At 38.5% G+C, this 24,848-nt stretch overlaps 2 long non-coding RNA genes across 4 annotated transcripts in view; one reads left to right on the top strand and one right to left on the bottom strand.

Moving 5' to 3' along the window:
* LOC100684512 overlaps window positions 1-8,646 on the bottom strand; it is a 61,637-nt gene extending 52,991 nt beyond the window's left edge. Inside the window, exons 1-3 of one of the 2 annotated variants that reach the window (XR_005379812.1) lie at window positions 8,462-8,646; window positions 8,052-8,141; window positions 5,406-5,659 (exon numbers count right to left, since the gene is read on the bottom strand). This is a non-coding gene — a long non-coding RNA (uncharacterized LOC100684512). Of the gene's footprint in view, window positions 1-5,405; window positions 5,660-8,051; window positions 8,142-8,461 lie in introns of those variants that run through there. The other variant, XR_005379813.1, reaches the window with a different exon arrangement.
* Window positions 8,647-22,885: 14,239 nt separating this feature from the next.
* Window positions 22,886-24,848, top strand: part of LOC119866429 — a 30,125-nt gene continuing 28,162 nt past the window's right edge. For both annotated transcript variants that reach the window (XR_005379811.1, XR_005379810.1), the window contains exon 1: window positions 22,886-23,034. This is a non-coding gene — a long non-coding RNA (uncharacterized LOC119866429). The remainder of the gene's footprint in view (window positions 23,035-24,848) is intronic.

Raw genomic sequence — 24,848 nt, 5'->3', positions numbered from 1 at the left:
CCCCTCCCCCTTGGAGGCCTTTGTTTCTTTACTTCTTTTTCCCCGTCTTCCTACCTTGATAGAAGCGCGAACTCTTCTCACTGTAGCATTCCAGGTGTTCTCTCTTTAATTCTCAGGCCGAATTCATAGATTTTCAGGATAATTTTTTTTTTTTAATTTTTATTTATTTATGATAGTCACACACACAGAGAGAGAGAGGCAGAGACACAGGCAGAGGGAGAAGCAGGCTCCATGCACCGGGAGCCCGATGTGGGATTCGATCCCGGGTCTCCAGGATCACGCCCCGGGCCAAAGGCAGGCGCCAAACCGCTGCGCCACCCAGGGATCCCGATTTTCAGGATAATTTGAAGGTTTTCTTGGTAATTTGGTGGAGACAGGTGATTTGGGGACCCTACTCTCCCGCCATCTTGCCCCTCCTCCTCTTAATCTTCCTTTCTTGCAAGGATGTCAGTCATCTTGGATTAGGGCTCACCCAGATGGCCTCATTTTACCTAATTTCCTCTTTAAAGTCCCTATCTCCAAATACATATTCAGAGGTACAGGGAGTACCTATACTCAGTTATCATATGAAACAAAGGAGCATCTTTGCCCTGTCTAAACCCCATTAATCATAAATTCAGAATTACTAGAGTCTAAACTAAAGACTTTTTAAAGATTAATTTCCAGAAAAATTTCAAAAGCAAAACTATATATAATTTTGCCTTCCTCTTTCACTCTGATGTTATTTAACTGTTTCTTTGTCAAGTAAGTTGTTTTCGCATCCTGGGACTCAGAATTCTTACTACCAAGGCATGAAGAAAATTGCTTAAGATCTTGGCGTAGAAGGTAATATTAAAAAAGAAGACCACTTAAATCTGTCCTAAGTGATCAATTCTTTGTGCGGAGGGGTGTATGCGGGGGGGGGGGGGGCTGTTTGTGTGTTCATCTTCATATATATATACAAGCAGCTTTATTCAGAATAGGAACTTATTGAAGTGCCTGGGTGGCTCAGTTGGTTAAGCATCTGCCTTCAGGTCAAGTCATGATCCTGGGGTCCTGGGATCGGGCCCCCCGAGGGGTCTGTGCTCAGACAAGAGTCTGCTTCTCCCTCTGCCCCTCCTCCCCTTGTGCTATCTCTCTCTCTCTCAAACAAATAAATAAATAAATAAAATCTTCTAGAATAGGAACTTATTGTCCCTTCTTTTATAATTTCATATCAGCCTCCAAATGTCTTTGATAGAAATAGTAACTTTTGAATGAAGAGGAGGAAGTCAACTTACCCTATAGAAAGCTGGTCCAAACAATATTTACCGAGCAATAAAAGAACAGCTAAACTGATAAAGACTGATAATAATAAAAGTTAAATTACTTGTATCATTGTTATGGACAAAATGTTTGTTACCTGTTCCCCCCACCCCACCATATTGGTATACTGAAATCTTAACTCCCAAGATGGTGGCATTAGGAAGTAGGGCCTATGGCAAGAATTAGTGCCCTTATAAAAGGGATCACAGAGAACACTCTTACTCTCTTTTCACCATGTGAGGATAACAGTGAGAGGTTGGCAGTCTACAACCTGAAAGAAGGCCTTCACCAGAACCTGACCATGCTGCCACCTGGATGTCAGGCTTCCAACCTCCAGAACTTGAAAAATAAATTTCTCTTTTTATAAGCCACCCAGTTTGTGGTATTCTGATATAGTAGCCTGAACTGCCTAAGACAATCACTAAGACTTCTACTATAATAAACTGAATAATGAAAAACATTATTTGAGGCCAACTAATGGCTGTTCTTATGGTTCAAGTGTGTGTAGTTTCTCTATGGAAATAGAGACTTGAATGTAGAAAGCACCATTTTCAAAATTGAATATCAGAATTGTCATCTTTATTTTTATCCCTATTAGATTTATTCATGATGAGTTTCGTCAGTTGCCCTTGCTTCTAGCTTAACTTTCTCAGATTTTAAGTATATTGTTCTTCCCATAGTCATTGTAACAAATTACAGTCTCAAAAGTAAAATAATTTTGAAAAAAGCAAGAGGCTTCATGGAGCTCTTATAAGGGATGTAATAGAGAAAATGAAGACTAGATTATGATAAAGGAAATTTTTATTTTTTTAAGTTTATTTATTTTTTTAGCAATCTCTATACCCAATGTGGGGCTTGAACTCACAACTCCAAACTCACAACCCCAAGATCTAGAGTCCCATGCTGTTCCAACTAAGCCAGCCGGGTGCCCCAATAAGGGAAAATTTTAAATCTTTAAGCCTCCAAACAGCTTTTGTTCATTTAGGGTCTCTGCTTTCAAGGAGTGAGGGATTTTGTAAATCAGGATATTTTGGTCTATGAATCTGGTCAGAAAGAATAATTATCCCAGTTCCAAGAGAGAAGCTTGTTTTGAAAGTTTCTTCTTAAGAGAGAGCAAAATCTTCATCCCTTAGATTTGTTGTAAATCCCAGGACCTAGCCATGCATTACGTTTGCAGTAAATATTGTGAGGAAATGTAGTAGAGAGTTTAAATATTAAAATTTAATGCTAAAAATAAATAAATAAATAAATAAATAAATAAATAAATAAATAAAATTTAATGCTGACCTATTAAGATATGTTTAATTAACATTTTGTCCTTCACTAAAAGTTTTCCTATTTAAAATTGCTGATATATATACATATACATATATATATTAAGATTTTATTTTATTTATTCATGAGAGACAGAGAGAAGTGAGACAAAGGCAGAGGGAGAGGCAGGCTTTCCACAGGGAGCCTGATGAGAGACTCAATCCCAGGATTCTGGGATCACAACCTGAGCCAAAGGCAGACACTTAACCACTGAGGCACCCAGGTGTCCCTGTTGATATATTTCTATTTATGGAAACTTTAGTTCTTTTATTAGAAAATGAATACATATTTCATAAAAAATGTGGAAAATACTAAAAGGACAATAATAAACGCTAATAATTCTACCAACAATTACTGCTAATGTTTTAGAATGTTTTCAGTCTTTTGTTTATCTGTATCTAGAATATAAGTGAATGTATATTGTTCATTTATGTGAGATAAGGATTCTTCACTCGTACTACATAATTTGCATTTGAACTTCCATTAACTCTAGTAGAAATCATAGTGTTCTAATACATGGTAAATCATATTTCTTTTGCTGTTTTTGAGATTTTTCTCTTTGTTTTTCAACAGTTTGTGATATGTCAAGGTGAGGAGTTCTTTATACATTGTCCTCTTTCATCTTAACAAGATCGTTAGTGGTACACCATATTCTGTCCCCTTCTTATAAATAATATGATTTTTAGTATATACTCCATCTATATTTCTCAGCATTTATTACAAATAAGTGTGATTATGTGACTGAGTGTCACCAATAGAATGTGGCCCACTTCTATGCATTGTTCATCCTCTTTCTCCTTTTCACAGAGTGAATACAGATGACTGACCACCCAAGTGGGTGGAAGAATCATAGGATGGGAAGAAGTTCCATTAGCCAGCAGCACCAAATAAATCTGCTATGCAAGTGAAAGCCAAATTAATTTTGTTTTTAAGCTTTAAACATTTTTTGGCCCTCTTTGATCCAACAGTTTTTAAGGTAAACTCTTAAGTGAAAAAAGAATATCTGAGAAAAAGGAAAGGTACGGGACATTTATAAGGGAAGACCATTCAGGGAAAGGAATAATGCACACTGGTATGAAAATAAGTTAAATAAGTTAAATAAGTTTAAAAAAATTGAGTAAAGGACTACAGTGCTCAGGTAATAGTAAAATGTGTGTGTGTGTGTATGTGTGTGTGTGTGTGTGTGTGTGTGTGTGTATACTGTTGGTGCCTAAGCTACATGTTAGGTGAGTCAGATTGTGGTGGTCCTTTAAGAACGGTGGTGTTTGAAACCCTGGGTCAACAGTTCTTGTGATATACTAAACATCATGAACAGAAGAATGTAAAGTTATAGTAAAGGCCAGGCAACTCTAAGAAAGAAGACAAAAAATATGGTGATTAATGAACAAAGAAGTTTATTCTCCCTAAGGGAAATGTGCAGGGGCAAGAGGTGGCCTCTACTCTACAAATTACCCCAAGAATCCTGGCTAGAAAAGCTGTTCTCCTTCCTCTACACAGGGCTTCTGGGGTCCCTGGGTGGTTGAGCTTCTGCCTTTGGTTCAGGTCATGATCCCAGGGTTCAGGGATCAAGTCCCTCATTGGGCTACCCATATGGAGCCTGCTTCTCCCTCTGTCTATGTCTCTGCCTCTCTCTCCGTCTCTCATGAACAAATAAATAAAATCTTTTAAAAATAATAAAATAAACAGGACTTCTAAGGTGACCTCAGTTGGTTCCCTTTCCACCTCAAGAACAGAGAAAACATTTTCCTTTTAGCCAATGATATGGATTTAACATGGATCATTTGTTAGCATTCCATTGGTTAACATTTATCACATTGCTGCTACTTGTTGCAGGGTAAGTTAAGAAGCATAATCTCTTGCTAAAAAGCCATTTGCTCAGGATGAAGAAAAGCACAGATTTTGGAGTGAGCAAAGAGTCTTTGTCACATGTGCTTCTTAAAATATGCTTCTTCAAAATTACAGAGATTGCATCAGGGAATCTTCATTCTTTTTCAGTCTGGAAGTGGATCCGGTAGATGCCAAAGTATAAAAGCACAGATAGAGTTGGTGAAGAGCCAACAGAAACCTTTTTAGAAAGCAAGGACATGGTGAAACATGATTTTTAGGCTAACTATAATGAAATGTGGAGCATAGCATGAAAAGGGGACAGTTTAGTTCCATAATCTGAATTGTGGAGCTGTTATAATTGCACAGGCAAACAATAGAGTGCTTCAGGACCATGACAAAGATATTGCCTTTGGTTAAGGAAGGTGGACAGAGAGCAAGAGCAAAGAAACAGTAGGACTTGGTAAACAAATGTATGTGGTAGGTGAAGATGAAGAAGTGTGTGCTTATGTGGAAGAGAGATAAAATTAGTTTAACTTGGTAATAGAGGAGTAATATTTGGGGGGGGAGGACAAGAGGTTTAGGGAGGAATGAGACCCTAAAAGCTGCAGCAAACTCCTTCCCCACGCATCTATCCTTGAAACAATATTCCATTGTACGACAGGAGAGCAGAATGACATTTGTACAAGAAAGTGCTAATCTGGGCAAAACACTTTAGAATATGTACGATTTGGCAGTGAAATCATTTTGGGTGGATGGAGGAAGGGCTCGGTTCTGGTCCCGGATTCAGCGTCTTCTTATTCTGATAAAAACCATGAGCATCTCTTCACCTGGACGAGTAAAACCACATGCTGCCTTGAGAAATGAAGTAACACAGTTCCTTCATGTAGGACAACAGAAGTGTGTTTGGGATTTTGATTTATTAAAAGAATTAATATGAAAGAGGATAGATATTCTGCAAAGAATTCCTTATAACATAGCACTTTTCTGAGAATATCTAAGTGTTTATTATCCATTTCATTTCAGTACAAATAGATAAAGAGGGTCTGAGAAGCTCTTTCCTGCCTGAAACATGACATCACAGAGGATCCCTTACAGGTTTAGCCACTGTCAAACTGATGTTACAGGGCAGACTTCCTGGGTTCTGTCTCCTACCACCTTCACAGTGAGTGATCTTGTCTCATCTCAGCTTCCTCTCCTCTCAGAGCTTCTCTCCCTGGAGGCTGAAGAGGATGGCCTAAAGCAAAAGGAACACTCCTTGGTTCAGCTTAATGCAGCAAAATGACAGAACCCTATTTAGGCAGACACAATTTCAAGAGACTCAGATTGCAGATATTTCAGGGTATCAACAAATATCTCACAGCCTTTATATCAGGATAGAAATATGTGGCTCATGGACCATATTCTGGTAAGTAATTACCATAAGAGATATAGCCAGATAACAACTATAGAACTATCTCCCTATCTACATAATCAATAAAAACATAAGGATAGAGATGCAAACATATCACTTTGCAAAACATGAATAAATTCACAAGGAATGGAAGGTAGGAAAACATAGCTCTATTCTCCGGAGATCCCTCATTCCTCTCCTGATTTGCCAAAATTTCCATGTGGATAACCTCAGCCTTGTTTATTCCCCAATAGTAGTGATTACTTGAGCTTCATGAATAAAGTCACCAAAAACCATGCAACTCTCATCCATACAACTAAGAGGAAAAGAGAGTTTTCTCATCTGTAAATGGAAAAATGGGAGTTTATATTTTTGGTGGTCTCACCTAGCTCTAACTTTCTGTGTGTGAATAAGAAAATTTGTGGGCTCAATGGTTTAGTGCCTGCCTTCTGCCCAGGGCATGATCCTGGAGTCCCAGGATCGAGTCCCAAGTCGGGCTCCCTACATGGAGCCTGCTTCTCCTCCCTCTGCCTGTGTCTCTGCCTCTCTCTCTCTGTATCTCTCATGAATAAATAAATAAAATCTTAAAAAAAGAAAGAAAGAAAATTTGTGATAATGTTCTCCTAAAATCTGATGTCTAACTATTGAAACTACATATCAGGAAGGTTTTAATCAAAATTATAAGGATTAAACATATCACAAATGTGCCAGTATTTTAGTATCTAAACTAATTACCCACACTTTATCACACATAGAGTTAGCACAAAAAAATTGTGACACTCCAAGGAACTAACATTTGAATTTAAGAATGTGTGCATCTGTGACCAAGAATGAGGCAGGAGAGAGGGATAACCACTGAACCCAAGCTTTAGCCAGCCTCTGTGAGGATAAAGGGGGATGACAGTAATGCCTTGCAAAGGGCAAAGCTGATGTAAAAGAGAGATAGGAGCTACTCAGATTCTGAATTCTCAGAAAGGATAGTTGTACTAACTTCAGCTTTCCTTGGCCACTTACAAGAGGCCGTGGATGATAAAGCTGTGTCTCTTCATCCCTCCACGAGGGCAATACCTCTCATTGCTTCAATAGGGAAAAATCCTAGACAAAGCCACCCATTTGACTCTTTTAAAATTATCACTTGAGCTATTGTTGTTCTACGTTGGGCTCTATGGGCAAGCAAAGGTCTCAAGGACGGTAGTAGAGTGGTGAAGTGAAACACGAATTGGGAAAGTGGAGACATTTATATAAATGACCGAGAGCTACAGTGACTTCACATGAAATTTGGGGCAATTCACTTAACTTCTCCAACTACAATAACAAATTTTATGTTCTCATTTACTTAATGGCAATGTTGGGATAGACGTTGTGGTTGTTTACAATTAATACCACCATACACTTTGGTTATGTTGGGAATGGGACAAATACAAACACATGGTCTAACCACTCTTCTCTTGAGTTGATGAAAAATATTCTTAAATCCAACCATTTATCCCATCAAAAATTTATTTCCCATCTGTTTTACTGACATCAAAGCAATACAAGAGCCTTTTATATACCAGACATTTCAATTTTGTGTGAGGGAAACTTGGTCAGAGCATCGGCAGAACATGTAATATTCATACCAAGTGTAAGATATGGTAGACACAGAGAACTCAAGAATCTGGTGTGTTCTCTCTCTGTGATGCCATGAAGAGTCATGGAACACACAAAGGATGGGAGAACTGACCCTACCTGGAGAGGTAGGCTGCCTCATGTACACAGTTTGTGGGAGCTATGGTCAACAGATGATCAGAATCATTTTCAATTTTTTTCTAAAGGTCTCATCTCTACAGATGCCAGAATCCTTCTATCTTTATTTCTATTTCAAAATCAAATTTACAACTACTGCTTGGTTATGAATTCCTGAAAAGGAATCTTTCATTTCCTTTCACTGTTAACATAATATGGAAAAATTTCATAGGAGTTAAAAGGGCCCTTTAATAGAAACATCACAGAAATAGACAAAAAGGAGACAAGTTTCCACCCATAGGAGTTAATGGCAGCTCAGAACAAAAACTCAGTTTGGCAAATGTTCTCACTAGAAAGAACGCTCTGAAGAAGGAAGGGGAGATTATTTGCAGACCCTCTCACCAAGACCAGGTTTGTGCATGTCTAAACTACCTAGTTTGTGGGCTTTGGAACCCACCAGAGCTACCAGCTTTTTGTGCAGAAAAAGAGGTTAAAGGCAAAGAATACTTACCTGGCCTTCCCAAACAGTCCATCTTTATAATGTTGTCCTCTTTATTCTTATACACAGCATTATGCAGGGTGCATCTGTATCTGAGCAAGACTAAGACAAAGTTCCCTGGATCAGGAGCAAGTTCCTGGCAACTGTCTCATAGATCCCCAGATTCTATGGAGTTTTTCATATTCTTAAACCTGGGCATTAGGCTCAGCTCAGTCAGGGACCCACATATTTCCTCACCCTCCACAGGCATACCAGGCACTGACTTCCTGGCCCAGTCCTGACCTCTGTCCATCAAGTATTTCCAACATACATGACAGTATGGTTTCTAAGAACTCTTAGCCCGGGGTCATTGAAAAGCTTTAAAGCTCAGAGATAAGAATTGTTCTCCCAGATCATGTAGTAAGGAACATATTTTCAAGTACCTCACGTTTTAGTGGATCTCTCCCTCCTCTTCTAGGCTGCACATTAAGACTTGCATTTCCTTATGTGTTCATCAGCTTCACTGAAGAAGGGGAAAATAAGAAAAAGATGATGGAAAGAACAGTCATGGTAAAGAGGATATAGAGCCAAAAGGCCACATTCAGATGAAAGCCGGTGCCTGATTCAAACCCACCCATGAAGATGTGAATAAAGATAAAGGAATTCTCTGTCCCAGCTCTGTCACCTCCTGAGTGACAAGATGATGAGGTCACAGTTTCAGCAACAATGGGAATAATGAATGTCTCAGTGGGGATTGGCCAAGCCTTTCAAAAACCAAACACTGAGGAAAATCAGTTATCTTCGCTTCTGCAAAGATAGGGGGCAACACCCCACCCCAAACACTAGCATATCTAAACACAGTGCAGAGGAGGGAAGACTCATACACAATACTGCATTGGAATCATGTCTGTATACAAAGGGAGTGGCCTGTTTCCTCAGACACCTCAGAATTAGGACCAGCTTTATTTAGAGAAAAGGAAATCTAAGTTGGAAAGGGAAGAAATATCAAATGTTCCTGAACAGAAAATCCATATCTTTCCCTAGAAGCTCCAGAATTCCCTGTCTCAGTGTACTAATTCCTGTCAGGAATGTGTATCCTATTGATTGTGGGCCATCTCCCCAGTCACAGGCATCAGGGGAGGGAAATCTTTATTTTCTGAGATAATTATAATGTTGTCTTCTGAACTAAACAAATTATTTGGCAGAGGCGTTACTCTGAACATCACCAGAATACATTCCCTTGCCCCTTGGCAGTGGCTCTGGAACACTGAGGAGAGAGTCAAGGGATAAGGCCATAGCATTAACTGGTACATGAACACAGCCTTGCTCACAAATGGAATTTTCTCTGAAGCAATACCTCCAAAGTTTTAACTTATTACACAAAAACAGTGCCCAGTGATGGCTTGGACAAGAAATATGAAGCCTTAATCCTGGAAGCTTCTCACCCCTCTGAGGAAATAAAAACCCCAGACCAAAAAGGCAAGGGTCATTATGGGCTGAGAAAATTAGAGGATTCTTCATAGAATGTTAAAGAAGAAAAATAACTATTAAACAAACGGAACAGGCAATGATCTCCTGAGACTCAAAGTGGCTCCCTGATTACAGGAGATGGAAACAGAAAATGCCTGCATGCCTTGAGGGGCTTCATTTTGAGAACATTCTCAGAAATTGAAGGTGTCTTAACCTAGATTTTTAAAAGATGTATTGAGATATGAAAAAGGCCTTTCCTCTTGATGCAGAACTCTTCGATATTTTTATTCTTTTAAATATAAAGTCTGTTTGTGTCACCTCATCTAGATAAACTTTGGGGAAAAATACCATTTTATAATCACAAAAGAAATATTTAAAAAACAAATATTTGCCTTTCCATTTAAAAACAATGTTTGAGGGGCACCTGAGTGACTCTGTCGGTTGGGTGCCCAACTCTTGATTCTGGCTCAGGTCATGAGCTCAGGGCTGTGAGATTGAGCTCCACGTCAGGTTCTGTGATCAGTGAGAAGTCTGCTTAAGATACTCTCTCTGCCTTTCCCTCTGTCCGTCTCTACCTCTCTGTCTCTCTCTCAAAATAAATAAATAATAAAACCAATGTTTGAAATTTTAAGATTAATTTAATGGCCTAAGATAACTAGTATACTACTCCTTTAATACTAGTAGTTAAAGGAGAAAAAAGTGGGGTTTTTGATATTTAAATGTATATGAAGATTATATAGAAAGACAATAATAATAAAAGTTTAATGGAACCTTTTTAAAATTTGATATTTAGGATTATTTTTTCAACAGAGTGGTAATTGAGGAGTGAACAACTTTCTGGAACTGTTATTCCAGGGCATCATTAGCAGAAGAGATTATTCCTTTCGACTTGGAAATGAACCATGATGAACTCTTTGTACAAATGCAAGGGAAGTAACTACCTTTGCTCAGGAAGAAAACTATTAGGCTAGTGTAAGTCTCAACTTAAGACCCAGAGGTTGAGTTACAATGTATATCTATTAATAAGTCAGGCATATTACCACTCAGGGAGCAATTTGAAAGAGCAATAGCTTTCTGGGAAGGACATTAAGACTGTTGATGTATAGAACAGAACACACATGAAGATATATAGGTTTAAATAACTAAGATTTGGGGAAAATAAATGGAAAGCTATTGTGATTGTGGTATGATTATAGAAAGGTGAGAAAGACGATGGGTTTTCCTCCTTGGAATTAATGTCAAAAGGATAGGATCTCATCTTGGGCAATTGTTAAGCCCTCTTACCCAGCAGCCAGAAGAATCCCTGTGGAGAACCGAAAAAGAAGCTAAGAATTGTCATGTCATCATTAGGTTTTCTCCTGAACGTAAGCAGAGAGCTTCTCTTTGCACTGGATAGGCAGGCAACTGAGCTGCATTACCTCATACCAATTCCTGAACAACAAAGGCTGGAATATCCCTGAACAGCAGGGGATGGAAGACTGAGCACTACACTTCCCATAGCCCATACAGGTGGAATCCGGGCTAGGTCACCATGCTGGGTTATCCTGTCTACTGGCAATTTCATTTTGTAGGGGCTTTTGTACTTGCCCTGAAAATTGCCAGCCTTGGTTTTGCAGCATGGTGACCTTTAGTGGTGGTTTCCTGGGGTTTTTGAAACTTCATGATGAGGATTTTGTAAGCACATAATTTCCTGTAGTAAACCACTTCCTGCTTTAAATACCTAGAGGACTTTCTATTTGATATCTAATTTTAGAGCCCTGGGTCTCCTTAAATTCATCCAACACTGGGAAGGATTATGTTTTGGGGAGCAGGGAAATAGGGCCTTAGAGTTGTATTCTCTCATTCCAAAGTAGTGAAACATGAAGAATGAAATATTGCAAGAGATTTGTTGGGCAGATAAGAAAAAAGAGAAAGTGAAAGAAATCCGACTCAGAAGGAAATAATCAGAAATTTAAAAATCAGAAAGGAAAAACATACATAAGCCCAGAGACGAAGACAAGAAAAATTTTAAACTTTTTTTTAACAATCAGATATTAAAAAAGAAACAATAAAAGTTAATAATCCATAAAAAGAGAATAAAATGAAAAATGAGGAAAAAAAGAAATGTCCCCAGAAACTGCAAGAGCATTTGTGAAGAAAAAAAAAAAAAAAAGAACATACCAAGAGACTCCTCCTCCAAAGAAAAAGATGCAGACACAAAAAAACAAATAACTACCCCAGCCATTTTGAATAGCATCTTAATAGATATCCACATAGTTTTATCAACATCAAAGTGAATTGGGATTTAACAGTTCCTTATCAAAAATTATTGTAATTAAAAAAATAAAAAATAAAAAAAATTATTGTAATTATTAGACAATAAAAGGACTTTTCCAGACAATTTTAACTTCCCATTCAGTGCAGAAATCCCTCACCTAACTGTTCTGATAGTGCCAGACTTTTCTATTGATTTCTATTGAATTTCTATTGATACTCAAAACAGCCTATTCCTGGCCTCTTAGATATCCCTCTCCTCCTCTTCCTTGCCTTCCCTTCTTTCTCCCCTCTCCCCACTCCTCCCTCTTTTGTCCTTCCTCCAACTCCTCCTTCCCTCTTCTCTTTCTCTCTCTCCACAGTCTCTTATACACCTCTCCAACTAGAAAATTCTACATGGATTCTTATTGACCTATCATGACAAAAATGGTTAAAAGAGGAGAACAGAGAGGAAGAGCAGTTAAGTAGATAAATGTGGTAGGTAAGAATGAGAGAATTATGTGGAGGAACTTAGATAAAAATAGTTTTACTTGATTATAAAGCATTGGGAGGCGGGCATGAGGCTTTGGATAGAAAGAGATAATCTATATTAATTCCTTCTCTATGCATCTGTCCTCATGAACCTATATTCTACTGTAAGGTGTAAAAGGAGCATGGCACTTACATAAGAAAACTATCTGGACAGAACATTTTAGAATGCTCAGATGAATTAGCCACATGATAATCTTGGATAGAGAGAAGGACGACTCAGCCATGGCCCTGGATTAAGTGCTTGCTTAGTCTAATAGGGACCATGAGCTTTTATTCTCCTGAAAGAATGACTCTACATGTTGCTTTAGGAGAATAAGATAGCATAAGTCATTCACCTGGGATTTCACCTGGAAGTGGAAAATTTGAGATTTGGATTGACTATAAGCAACTGAGTATAAGAAACTATAAGTTCAACAAAAAATTCCTGGTATTATAGAACTTTTCTGAGAGTCTCAAATATTTATTATCTTTTTTTTTTCCAGTATAAACATACATAACGAGGGTCTAAGAAGCCCTCTTGTATCTCGCATATGATGTCACAGGTGATTCCTTGCAGGCTTAGCCACTCTCAAATTGATGGTCCAGGAGTACAGATCTCAACTTCAGAACCTCTGGCGTCTCTTGCTACCCTCACAAGTAGTGAGAGATCTTTTCCCACCTCATCTTCCTTCCTTCCCAGAACTTCTCTCCTTGGTGACTCCAAAGGACAGCCTAGAACAAGAAGAAAATTGTTTAATTATACCTGTGACCCAACAGAATGGCATTCCCATTTTGGACAGCAGAACAGTGAAAGAGATACAGATTAAAAAATCTTCCATACAACATTAACCACTCAGAAAAACCCTGTCACAAAGGACTGTATATATGACTCTTGACCCATAGTCTGGGAAATACATGTCACAGGAGGTTATTGTTTCTTTTCTTTTCTTTTTTCTTTTTTTTTTTTTTTGAGGTTATTTTTTCTTGAGGTGAGTTTATAAGAACTATTTTAAGCTGAAAAAGATTTCTCAGTGACCATCCTTTTCTTGTGCTTTGGCCTGATTCTCAACATATGTGTGCAGAAATCCCACCTAATAATAAAGCTATATATAATGTTACTTCTATATAATAGTTGCATTATTATATAATAATTGTTATAATAATCATATAATGAGAGATGTTACATAGGCTTTTAAAAGTCAATCCTCAACAAATAGCCCACAACTTTCACCAGAGAAAACAAAAGCTTAATATGTAATATTCATATTGAAGGAGTCATATGGTAGATATGAGGAACTCAATGATATCTGAGTTGAAGGACTACAAAGCCAAGAATCTGGTGTGTTCTCTTTCTGTAATCTCACAAGGGAATCACAGAAAAGCACAAAGGAGAAGAGTTCACCTTACCTAGAGAGGCAAGTACACAATTTGCAGGAATTATGGTCACCCAGTGCTCAGAATGTCCCCCAGAACAATGGACTTCCAGTTTCCTTGAACTGTTTGTATGATTCTATCCCTATAAAGTCCTTTATTTTCATGGGCTAGCATGAAAAAAATGATAACTTTGTCACTGAATCACTTGAGAGAAAACCCTGATAAGAGGAGATATATCACAGGAACATATGAGAAAAGAGAAACTATTTCACCTACAGGAGACCCTAGATTATGAAGTTAATGGGGGCTCAGAACCAAACTTACACTTGAAAAATGTTCTCCCTAGAGAGAAGACAGAAAACTTACGCTAAACAGAATATGAGGGGACTGTCTCACTGAGACAAGATTTGAGTGTAGAGTTCTTAGCCACCTCACACATGGACCATGGAAGTAACTAGAGTTGCCAGTTTATGGAGATAAAGAGCCCAGAAGTGAAGGGCGAAGAATACTCACCTGGCCTTCCCAGATGGTCCATCTTTATCTCATTTTCTTTATCCTTACGCACAACCTTACGCAGAGAATACCTGCATCTAAGCAAGACTGAGACAAAGCATGGTGGATCAGAGACCAGCATCTGGAAATTCCTTCACATAGTCCCAGATTCCACAGGATTTCCTATATCCTTATACCTGAGCCTTATGTCAACTCAGGCAGGGCCCTAGATACCTCCTTATACCTCCACAGGTGTACCACAAATGGGCTGCCTAGTCCAGTCCTGACCTGTGTTTCCTGGGTACTTCTGTCATATATATTGTTTCCAAGACCTTTAGCCCATAGAAGAGCGGTCATTGTTTCCATGTTCCTCACCTTATAATGTATACCTTCTCCTCCCTCTATACATACTCTCTCTGGTACAGTTCTCCTAAGCCCTATGCCCCCCCCCCACCCCCATCATGGTACTTACATTTCTTTATATGTTGGTCTATCTCAAGTAAAAAGGGAGAGAACATGACAAAGAGAAAAAACACAAAAAGCATAGCAAACAGGGCATAGAGCCAAGGAACGCCATTTGGCAGTAAACTGGCCCCTGGTTCAACCTCCGCCATTGAGATTTGAGAAATGACAGGGAATTCCCTGCCCCAGCTCTCTCACCTCCTAGGTGATCAAGGTGATGAAGTCACAGCTTCTGGCACAATAGGAGTGATGAGGATCTGGATGGGGATTGGCTAAGTCTCATTCTATACATGTTGTATAGAAACAAGGACTCTCCGGGAGTTTCCCTTCTACTGCAGCTCTCTTGAACCAAAAATACTAGACTATCAGGACAGACTATAGCAGGGAGGTAGATTGCTACTCACATATTCAGAATGTGTGGTTCATTGCATGGGAACCTTACCCATTCACAGGAACTACTTCCCTACACTTCACAGCCCTGGAGCTAATCTTTGTCAGCAGAATGATGTCTAAGTCGAAAGACCAAATTTTCCTGAGGAGAGATTTCAGACCCTTCCCTAGAAGCTCTGAAATACTCTGTATGCTCATCATGTCAGGACTGTGCATCACAAGGATCATGGGAACCTCTCCCATGAATCAATGTCAATGGGAGGGAAGAGTTTATTTTCTATGATGGGGGCTACGTTCTTCTAAATTAAACAGAACATTAGGCTGCAGGGTTTCTCTGAATATCACTGTTCTTTTAATAGTTCCTGATTCCTATGCTACTACACAAATCCAACGAACATGTTTCAAAGAACTTAGATCAATCAATTCTCCCCCATTCAAAAGAGCACCTGATGGCAGAAATAGTCTCATGCTTCAAGCCACTCTTCCTATAGATTCCCAGCCCCCTGCCACAGGAGACACGCCATCCGGGCAGCACTCCCCCTGCACACAAGGATCTCAGATCCTGGTCTGAACTCCTCCTTCTCTAACATGACTAGTACACACCCCCTGACAAGATGCGTGTGTGCTTACACAGTCTTTGCCAGCACCCAAGGCTTGTTATGGACCATCTCCAGGAGCCTTCATGCCTAATCTCTATCTGCCATGAGTATGTCCTTCCTCTCAAGGTCCACAAAGGTCCTTCCTCTTGCTCACTCAGAACAACAAAGAGAAGTCATTGACACCACAATACTGCCTAAGAACAAAAACTGTACCCAGTGCTGGCTTGCACAAGAAATCCAAGGTCTTGGGGCACCTGGGTGGTTCAGTGGTTGAGCATCTGCCTTTGGCTCAAGTTGTGGTCCCAGGGTCCTGGGATCAAATCCCGGAACAGGCTCCCTGGAGGGAGCCTGCTTCTCCCTCTGCCTATGTTTCTGCCTCTCTCCGTGTGTCTTTCATGAATAAATAAATAAAATCTTAAAAAAAAAAAAAAAAAAAAAAGAAAGAAAGAAAGAAAAGAAATCCAAGGCATTAATACTGCCCTCAGGGGGTTTCTCACCCAGCTGAGGAAATAAAATCCCAGACTGAAAAGGCAAGGGTCCTTATGGGCTGGGAAAATCAGAGGATTCCTCATAGAATTTTAGAGAAGAAAAATAGCTATTAAACAAATGGCACTAACAGGTGTTGAGCTCCTGAGGGTCCAAGTGACTTCCCAGTTTCGAGGAGTATAAACAGAGAACTAAGATGCCTGTGGGCCTTTATTGGCTTCATTTCTGGTTGAGTCTCAGAAATTAAATTCTTGAACCCAAGCTTTTTTAAAGACTTACCAGGATAAGAATTAATGTCTAGAAGCTGAAACAAAAAAAATGTTGGTATTATTTTACTGTTACCATCACTAATAACTACACTAAAATCTACATGACTATGTTATTTTGTTTGTGTTGATGCCCTCACACAGAAGGAAGGCTCATGAGCCTTTGGATAGCTTTTCTCCTCAGAGACATGTCAGTGTTGGGTAAGGACAAGCTTTGTTGGCTATCATTCAAGGCTTGCTGGGTGAGTTATAATATTCCATAGGCCAATGGAGGGGACGAAGACACACCAAAATGATCACACCAGTGGGAAAATAAAATGCTCCCCCCCTTGTCCTGAAGAGAGGGAGGTTGGCAGCTTTAGAAATGTGACCTGGTTGTGTGAACCATACATGTTGATTGATGGAGGCTGCACTACCAGGTGTGAGGAACTGGACTGGGGTAGGATATGCCAGACCAGGACCCCACCTATTCCCTTCTTTCAGTGGGACATGTTCCATTCCAACTATATTGCATTTTAACAAGCTTGCAGCAAAGATAATGGGATCCCCGCAGAGACTAAGTAGTTCCCCTTCACCCAGGGGTACAAAGTAACTCATCCATCCTACCCTGGTAGGATGTCCCAGTGTAAATTCCAGTAGATAATTCCTTTCCCAGGTGTGTTGGAGCATAGTGTTTTCAGCAGCATTGCACATTGATCTTCGGTGAAAGTCAAGGCAGTGGCTGTCTCTTGTGACTTCCATACCTTCACAATATTAGGTGCCTCAGCTGGAGTTCCCAGTCTGGCATGTGGGACAGTAGGCCCTACTGGTTGGTCATTTAAATGTACTAAAGCCCGGAACAGTACTTTATTCCACCATATAGCAAATGTGGTTTTACCTATTAATAATTTGGTACCTTAATATTCCATTTTTCCTTTCTAGCAAGTCTGCTGCTTGTGGGTTATAGGGAATATGAAATCTCCATTCAATATCTTTGAAATGTGACCCTCAATCACTATCTCTTTGATGCTGTATCCATGGATGGTACTCAGCTTTTCTAAAACCCTATTGGTGGCAGCTTGGTGTACATGACAACAGGGAGAGTTTGGGCTAGGTCAGACCCAGTGTCCACACAACCCAAAACATGTTTAGAACCCTCATTCGGTGGGAGGAGGCCAATATAATCAATTTGCAAGTCTTTCATTAGCTAAGAACTCTTCTCCTATTGTAAAATTTTGACTGAGAAAGATACTTGGTGTGATTTCAATCATCTTAAATTTACTCATACTGATTTGTGATGTATGATCTACTCTGGAAAGTGTGCCACATACTCGAGAAGAATGGGCATATGCTGCTGTTAGATGGAATGTTCTGCATTATTTTTAGGCCCCTTTTGTCCAACATACAGTTCAAGTCCATTATTTCCTTATCAATTTTTTGTTGGAGATCTATCCATTGTTTAAATCCCTAGTATGATTGTATTACCCCTTCAGATCTGTATGTGCTTAAATATTTAGGTGCTCTGATGTTGGGTGGATATATAATTATAATTGTCATAACCTCTTGATGAATTGACCCATTATCATTTATAATGACCTTCTCTTTTTCTTATTACAGTTTTTGCTAATAGACTATTTTGTCTGATATAAACATAGCTACCCTGCTGCTCTTTTTTGGTTTCCATTAAATGGAATACCTTTTTCCATTCCTTCACTTTCAGTCCATGTCTCTTGTAGGCAGTATATAGTTGGGCCTTGTTTTTTTAATCCACCCAACCATTCTGCTTGACTGATTCTGCTATTGAAATTTTTTATTGAATTCTTCAGTGTAGTCATTGTGTTCCTTTTTTTTTTTTTAAAGAGAATTGAATTTTTTAAAAGATTTTATTTATTTATTAATGAGAGACACAGAGAGAGAGGCAGAGGGAGAAGCAGGCTCCATGCAGGGAGCCCAATGTGGGACTCGATCCTGGCACTCCAGAATCATGCCCTGAGCCATGGTAGGGCTCAACCACTGAGGCAGACGCTCAACCACTGAGCCATCCAGGCATCCCAGTCCTTGTGTTCCTTAATTTAAGAATTTCTGTTTATTGCAATGAAAAACCGAGACACCTGCACCCCAATGTTTATAGCAGCCATGTCCACAATAGCCAAACTGTGGAAAGAGCCTCGGTGTCCATCGACAGATGAATGGATAAAGATGTGGTCTATGTATACAATGTCAGATTACTCAGCCATCAGAAGAGATGAATACCCACCATTTGCTTCAATGTGGATGGACCTGGAGGGTATTATGCTGAGTGAAGTAAGTCAATCGGAGAAGGACAAACATTATATGGTTTCACTCATACAGCGAATATAAAAAATAGTGAAAGGGAATAAAGGGGAAAGGAGAGAAAATGAGTGGGAAATATCAGAAAGGGAGACAGAACATGAGAGACTCCTAACTCTGAGAAATGAACAAGAGGTGGTGGAAAAGGAGGTGGGCGGGGGCTGGGGGTGACTGGGTGACGGGCACTGAGGGGGGCACTTGACGGGATGAGCACTGGCTGCTATACTATATGTTGGTTGGCAAATCGAACTCCAATAAAAAAAAAATACAAAAAAAAGGAATTTCTATTTTTAATGATTTCTATGTTGAACTTGTTCATTTATGCATTGTTTTTCTAATTTTCTTTACTTGTTGATTATTTGTGTTTTTTGTGGCTCATGAATTTCTTTAAGAAGCTTTCTCTGAATTCTTTTAACTAGCTGCAATTTAAATTAAAACTTGGGAAAAATATAAAAAAAAAAATAAATAAATAAATAAATAATAAATTCTCTGAATTCCTTGTAAGACAGTTTATAGATCTCCATATCTTTAGTTTCAGTCATTGGAGCTTTATTTATACCCTATAACGCAGCAGTTCCTTTTCTGAGAATTCTCAAAAAAAAAAAATAGCTTTCATCAACTTTGGGTAATATCTGCTAATATGAATATCTTTATATAAATGGTAGATAGAGGAACTCATTTTTTTGCTTTCCCATTAATCTTCCTTATCAGCTCTATTTATAATAGTCACTGAAAGTAATTCAATGCTCAAAACACTGTAGAATAAATAAATAAATTGTGATGGTGTCTTGCATTAAAATATTAGCAATTTTTTTAAGTGTGGAACCCAATGTGGGGCTTGAACTCACAACCCTGATATCAAGACCTGAGCTAAGATCAACAGTTGGACGCTTAACCAATGGAACCATCCAAGCACCCTAGGAATATTGGATAGCAATTTCAAAGAAATACTGTTATATGCATACCTCTGAATCTCATAGGTATGCTGTTTTGTGAAAGAGGGCAGGCAAAAAAGAATTCTCACTGTTCAAACAGGTCAAAAACAGCCAAAACTAATCTATAATGGTAAGAGGTCAATAGAATGCTAAGCAGGGGAGGCAGGCATGAGAGAAACTTGTGCCACAGAAAATATTCTTCAGCATACATATATATGCACATATAGGTATGTAACAATTCTTGGGTTGTGACATTTATGACATTTACTCTCTGTATATTTATCACTCCATAAAAAAGTAAAATTAATACTATACTAGGCTTTTTAAATAAGCTGGGACTTTCCCCCCCTTTATCTTTATTCTCTGCTGCTTGTTTTTTTTTTTTTTTGGTATAAAATAGTAACTATTGCTTGAGAGCTTGATGAAACTTACCAATAAAACTATCTAGGCCTTTATTGTTAGATTCAATTTCATCGTTTCTTCTTATGTTAATAGCAGCTTTATATATTTCATAAAATTGTGGCTTATATAGCGTATTTCATTCTCACTTAGGGATGATATTTTTGCTCCACATACAATTCCAAATTAAATGTTCTTGCTTCTTTTAAGATAATACTTTGGGGCACCTGGCTGGCTCAGTCTGAGGAGTGTGCGGCTCTTGATCTCTGGGTTGTGAGTTCATGTCCCACCTGGGGTGTAGAGATAACTTAATAAAACTAAAAAAATATTACTTTGTCTCGTAGTAATGTTGCTACTGAGAAGTTTAGAGTCAATCGGATTCTTGTTCCTTGGCAGAAGATGGTCTCTTTCTTCTGGAAATTTTACTTTGGTGGTTTTTTTTTTTTTTAAACTTCTCTATAGTTTGTCTGCATGTGAACATTTTTCCTTATCTTACTTCAGTGCCAATCTATAAGTGCTTCCAAAATGAGACCTTACTTATTCTTTTTATTCCGTGAAGTTTCTATTGATAGAATTATTATTATTATTATTCAGTGCCTTCTTCCCCTCTAATTTTGTGTTTCTTACTTCCAAGACCCTTCTTAAGTATATGCCAGGGCTTTTCTTCTATCTCCATCTCCCTTAGCATTTTATATTTTCTATGTCTTTGTATATTTCTCATTCCTTCTTGGAAAATTACTGAAATTGATATTTCTTTTCTTTTAAAGATTTTATTTATTTATTTGAGAGAGAGAGGGTGGGCAACTGAGCCACCTAGGCATCCCTGAAATTGATTTTTCAAATCAGCAATTTGTTCTTCATCTATATTTATCCTATTATTTATTTCTTCATTGTTTTCTTTAACTTTTTACCTCAGTAGCACTTTTGTACCTGCCTAATAGGAGTCATGGGCACAGTGAGTAGCTTGGATCACTGACACAGATTTCTGTGTCTATGAAATTAGAATAAGTAATAAAACAAATTGTGGGGAATGCAAGATCAGAATTTGTCTCCTGTTTACACTCTCGTTTCTTCCCCTGACAGCTCTCTACCAGGGTTGCAGGCATTGACCACCCTCTGCCCAGTCCACTGTTCTCAGGTCACCAATTCAATCTAGGTTTCAGTCTGCTCAGGAAAAGGTCTCATTCTAGTGTGTTTAATTCTTTGGATGTTCATTTCCCTTTTATCTCTATTATTTCTCCAGAGTGGATTTTGGGAATTGGCAGCCCCTGTTTCTTTTATCATTTTGGCAGTAATAGGATCGGGGGTACATAAAACAAACCATCCCATTGAAGAAGAAATATTTTGAGAGGGTAATATAAATATTTGTATTTTTGAGCCAAACTACATAAAATATTGTTAATTTATAGATCAAGTTAAGGGCACCTGGGTAGATGAGTCTGTTAAGCACTGGATTTGGGCTCAGATCATGATCTCAGGGTTGGAGGATTGAGCCCTGTGACAGGCTCTGCACTGGGCATGGAGCATGCTTAAGATTCTCTCTTAAAAAAAAAAGATGATGTCAAATTGGGCAATTATTTGCATCTTTCACCAGGCTACCTTCCCTCCTCACTGCTTCCCTCAACACTAAATTTCAGCAAATGCTGATTACATAAGCTTTTGATAATAATGTTTTGGAGGAGGAAGAAGCAGCAAAATCTCCTACATTTGATGAAATGAGACAGCAAGAAGATAAGAGGCATAGGAAAAAAAGGAAGAAAACAGTGATGGAGAATTCAACAAAAGGACTCTTTAAGGATGTAGTAGTGAGAAGGATGATAGCCTAAATTCACTCAAGAACCATTAGAAATACTGGGAACAGTATGCAGAGCTAATGATTCAAATTATTTCATTTCTTATTTTCCAAAGGACTTGAGAACTTGAGCACATTATATGTAGATGGTCTATCAGTCCCCAGCAGATGTGTGAGCTCTAATGATTTTTCTCAGGAACCTCAGAAGATGAGTCTCATATTGTATATATGAGACTGTATATATCACATGTGATCCTGTTGACTTTAACACAGCAGGCCAGAAATAAGGGATTTCATTCTTTTTCCCTTTGATGGATAAGCACACATTCAGATGGAATTTGGGAGTGAAAGTGGGTACTTTTTCCTTTTCAGGACTTATCATTTGACCTTCCAATATTCCTAGCTTGAATCTAAGGGGTTACTTAATTTCTTCAAAACAAGTAATTCAGACATAGTGTTGTAGAGAGTAATTTTATAGAAACAGTATACTACTTATAACAACTATTTTCCAAGATGTCATGCACCTGTTCTCACTTCCCCAGGCTATCAAAAAAGATCAGAAATTACATATCTCTTGGTGAATATTGGGAATGCTGGAAGCTGGATTAGAGTCAGGTTTAGTGATGGTTGATTAGGAGTTGGGCCATTATTATTCCCTCAGCATGTTATAGTCATGGTGAATGTGGATAGTCTTCTCAAATCATATCCTATAAGATATCTCACCTATGGGGTAACTTGAACCAATTTATATTTTCAAAGATTACTGGACTGAGGACACAGGAAATAATATTTATTTTAATTAAACTTGTGTGTGCTATACCTAGTAACCCAATAACTCAACCATGAAAAGGCATATCAGGTTTAGAAGCAAGATGAGGTTTAGATATCTTCACAGCCAAAGTCATAAAGTTAACACAAAAACATTCCACTTCCAAGTGAATTTTGTGCTTTACTATTCCAATTATGCCTCTGAGAAGTTTTCAGATTTGTTTATTTTTACAAATATTTAAGATATTTCTGAAATACACACATCTATCCCCCCACTCCCATGAAATCACATTCTGAAGTCCATGGGGGGAGGGGCTGAAATTATGTAAGAAAAGATGATGTAATTAGAACATTTCTGGAATATTCACATGTTTTCACTGTGAAGTCATCCTGAGGAAAGAAATCTCAGATCCGGAGCTGGATTCAGCATCTGCTTCAGTCTGAGCGTGGATCAATCACCTAGGATTTCACTCAGGGGAAGAAAATGTGTTTGGATTAAAGCAGTTTGGGGTATGAATTCTATAAAAGCAGTTTGTGTTAAAGTCTCTAAATATTCACAAAGATTTCTTGATAACACAGAACTGGTCTGAAAGGACAATTTATATAGAAATGGAACACAAGTTGGCACTATCTTATCTGGATATAGACAGTGCTACTTTCTGGACCTCTAGTCTGGACCAAAATGTAACAGGAGTTTCAATACAGGCATATTTGTTCTTCATATGACACCCCGGTGCCTCTAATCTCAGTATCCTCACATACAAGTGCATCTTCACTCAGGAGTTTCTCCTCTTCCACACATTCATTCCATGAAGGATGTGAAAACCAATCTGCAAGAGCAAATTTAGGGCCTAGTTATAATTATATCTTGAAGACTAAACAGAGCCCTCTAGAGGTATCAGAGTCATTCGCAAGAGGAAAATGCAGCATCCCCAGGGACCCAGATTGAGATGATTTCTGCACAATATAAAACACATCAGGGAAGCCATCAAATACAAACTGGTGATTTCAGATCATTGTCTAGGAAATCTCTGTATAGAGGCTAAAGAACTCTGTGAAGAGTCAGCCAATATAAACAGGAAAGACATGAACCTGGAGAAAGGAATAGTAAGTATCCTACTTTTCCCTATTAGATTGGGCTGAATAAACAGGAATTTGGTGACAGGAAGGTACAACTCTGTTACCACCTGTCCCATAAGGTCACTTAGGGACCAGATCCTGATTTCCCAAATGTCCACAAGGATAATCTCAGGCTTTCCTGAAAGTCCTCTGATGGATAGAGTTGCTTCAGCTTCTACTGTATTTCTCCTGCCAAGTGATCCCATCACCTTCTCACAGGCTATGGTAGCAGATGATTCATTAGGTCTTCCAACTCTGTAGTTGTATGGATAAAGCTTCATGAACATGTAACTGCATCTTAAGGATGGCCCTGTGCTTGGCCTAATCTCACTCTCAGCCATCTTCAAAGTCTTAATAATTTTTGAACAAGGAATCCCACATTTTCATTTTCCATTGGGCCCAGAAAATTATGAAACCAATCAATCAATATGGAGTAATTCCTGCCCTTCACCCAAAACTTGTCCCTATGAAGACACATAACTTAGCAGAGTAATCTAAATATCTTAGTAGCCATAAAATATCAAAATGTAGTTGAACATCAATTTTTTGCCATTTTAACTACAATTCCCACTTTGTCACATTTTGAATTACCCCCCAAAATCTTTTGGTAATCTATGTGATTATTGTGATTGGGAAAATAGGATCACAGCATCAAAAAATACATGCATGGCTATAACTGCAGGAAAGTCTTTTTCACGGATTCCAGTCTATTCCCATCCTCCCTAAAGATATCAAGAAATAACTGAAATTACTTGGAAATATAATTCTGGTTCTAAATAAGAAATATTCTTTTACTTGTATATAAGGGACTATTTTTTTACTTGTCTGTGAGGACTATTCTTTGGATTATACAATTTGTGGGGCCTGGTACAAAACAAAATACAGAGCCTCTTATTCACACATTATCAAGAAGTTCAAGGTAGCAACAGGAGGACAACAAACCGAGTGTGAGATCCTTCTTAGTTTGGGAAGCTGGGTAATTGCATATATCACATGTTCATGAGGGTGACCCCAAACAGGTCCATCACATCCATTCTATGTAAGTAAGTCTCAGGTAGAATTTTAGATACAGAAAATCCTTCATTTTTGTAGCTTTATTCTAGACCATCTCTCTCTTTCTCTCTACTAACAGGCTACGGCCTCTGGTGGTGCATATAGGTAGAGAGGACCTAACCCCAGGAATCAGAATAGGGTCATTCTGGATC

The sequence above is a fragment of the Canis lupus genome, chromosome 27 (genome assembly GCF_011100685.1).
Source record: "Canis lupus familiaris isolate Mischka breed German Shepherd chromosome 27, alternate assembly UU_Cfam_GSD_1.0, whole genome shotgun sequence".
Lineage (NCBI taxonomy): Eukaryota > Metazoa > Chordata > Mammalia > Carnivora > Canidae > Canis > Canis lupus.
Note: the sequence above shows the minus strand (reverse complement) of the source record. Positions and strands in the feature narration are given on the sequence as shown.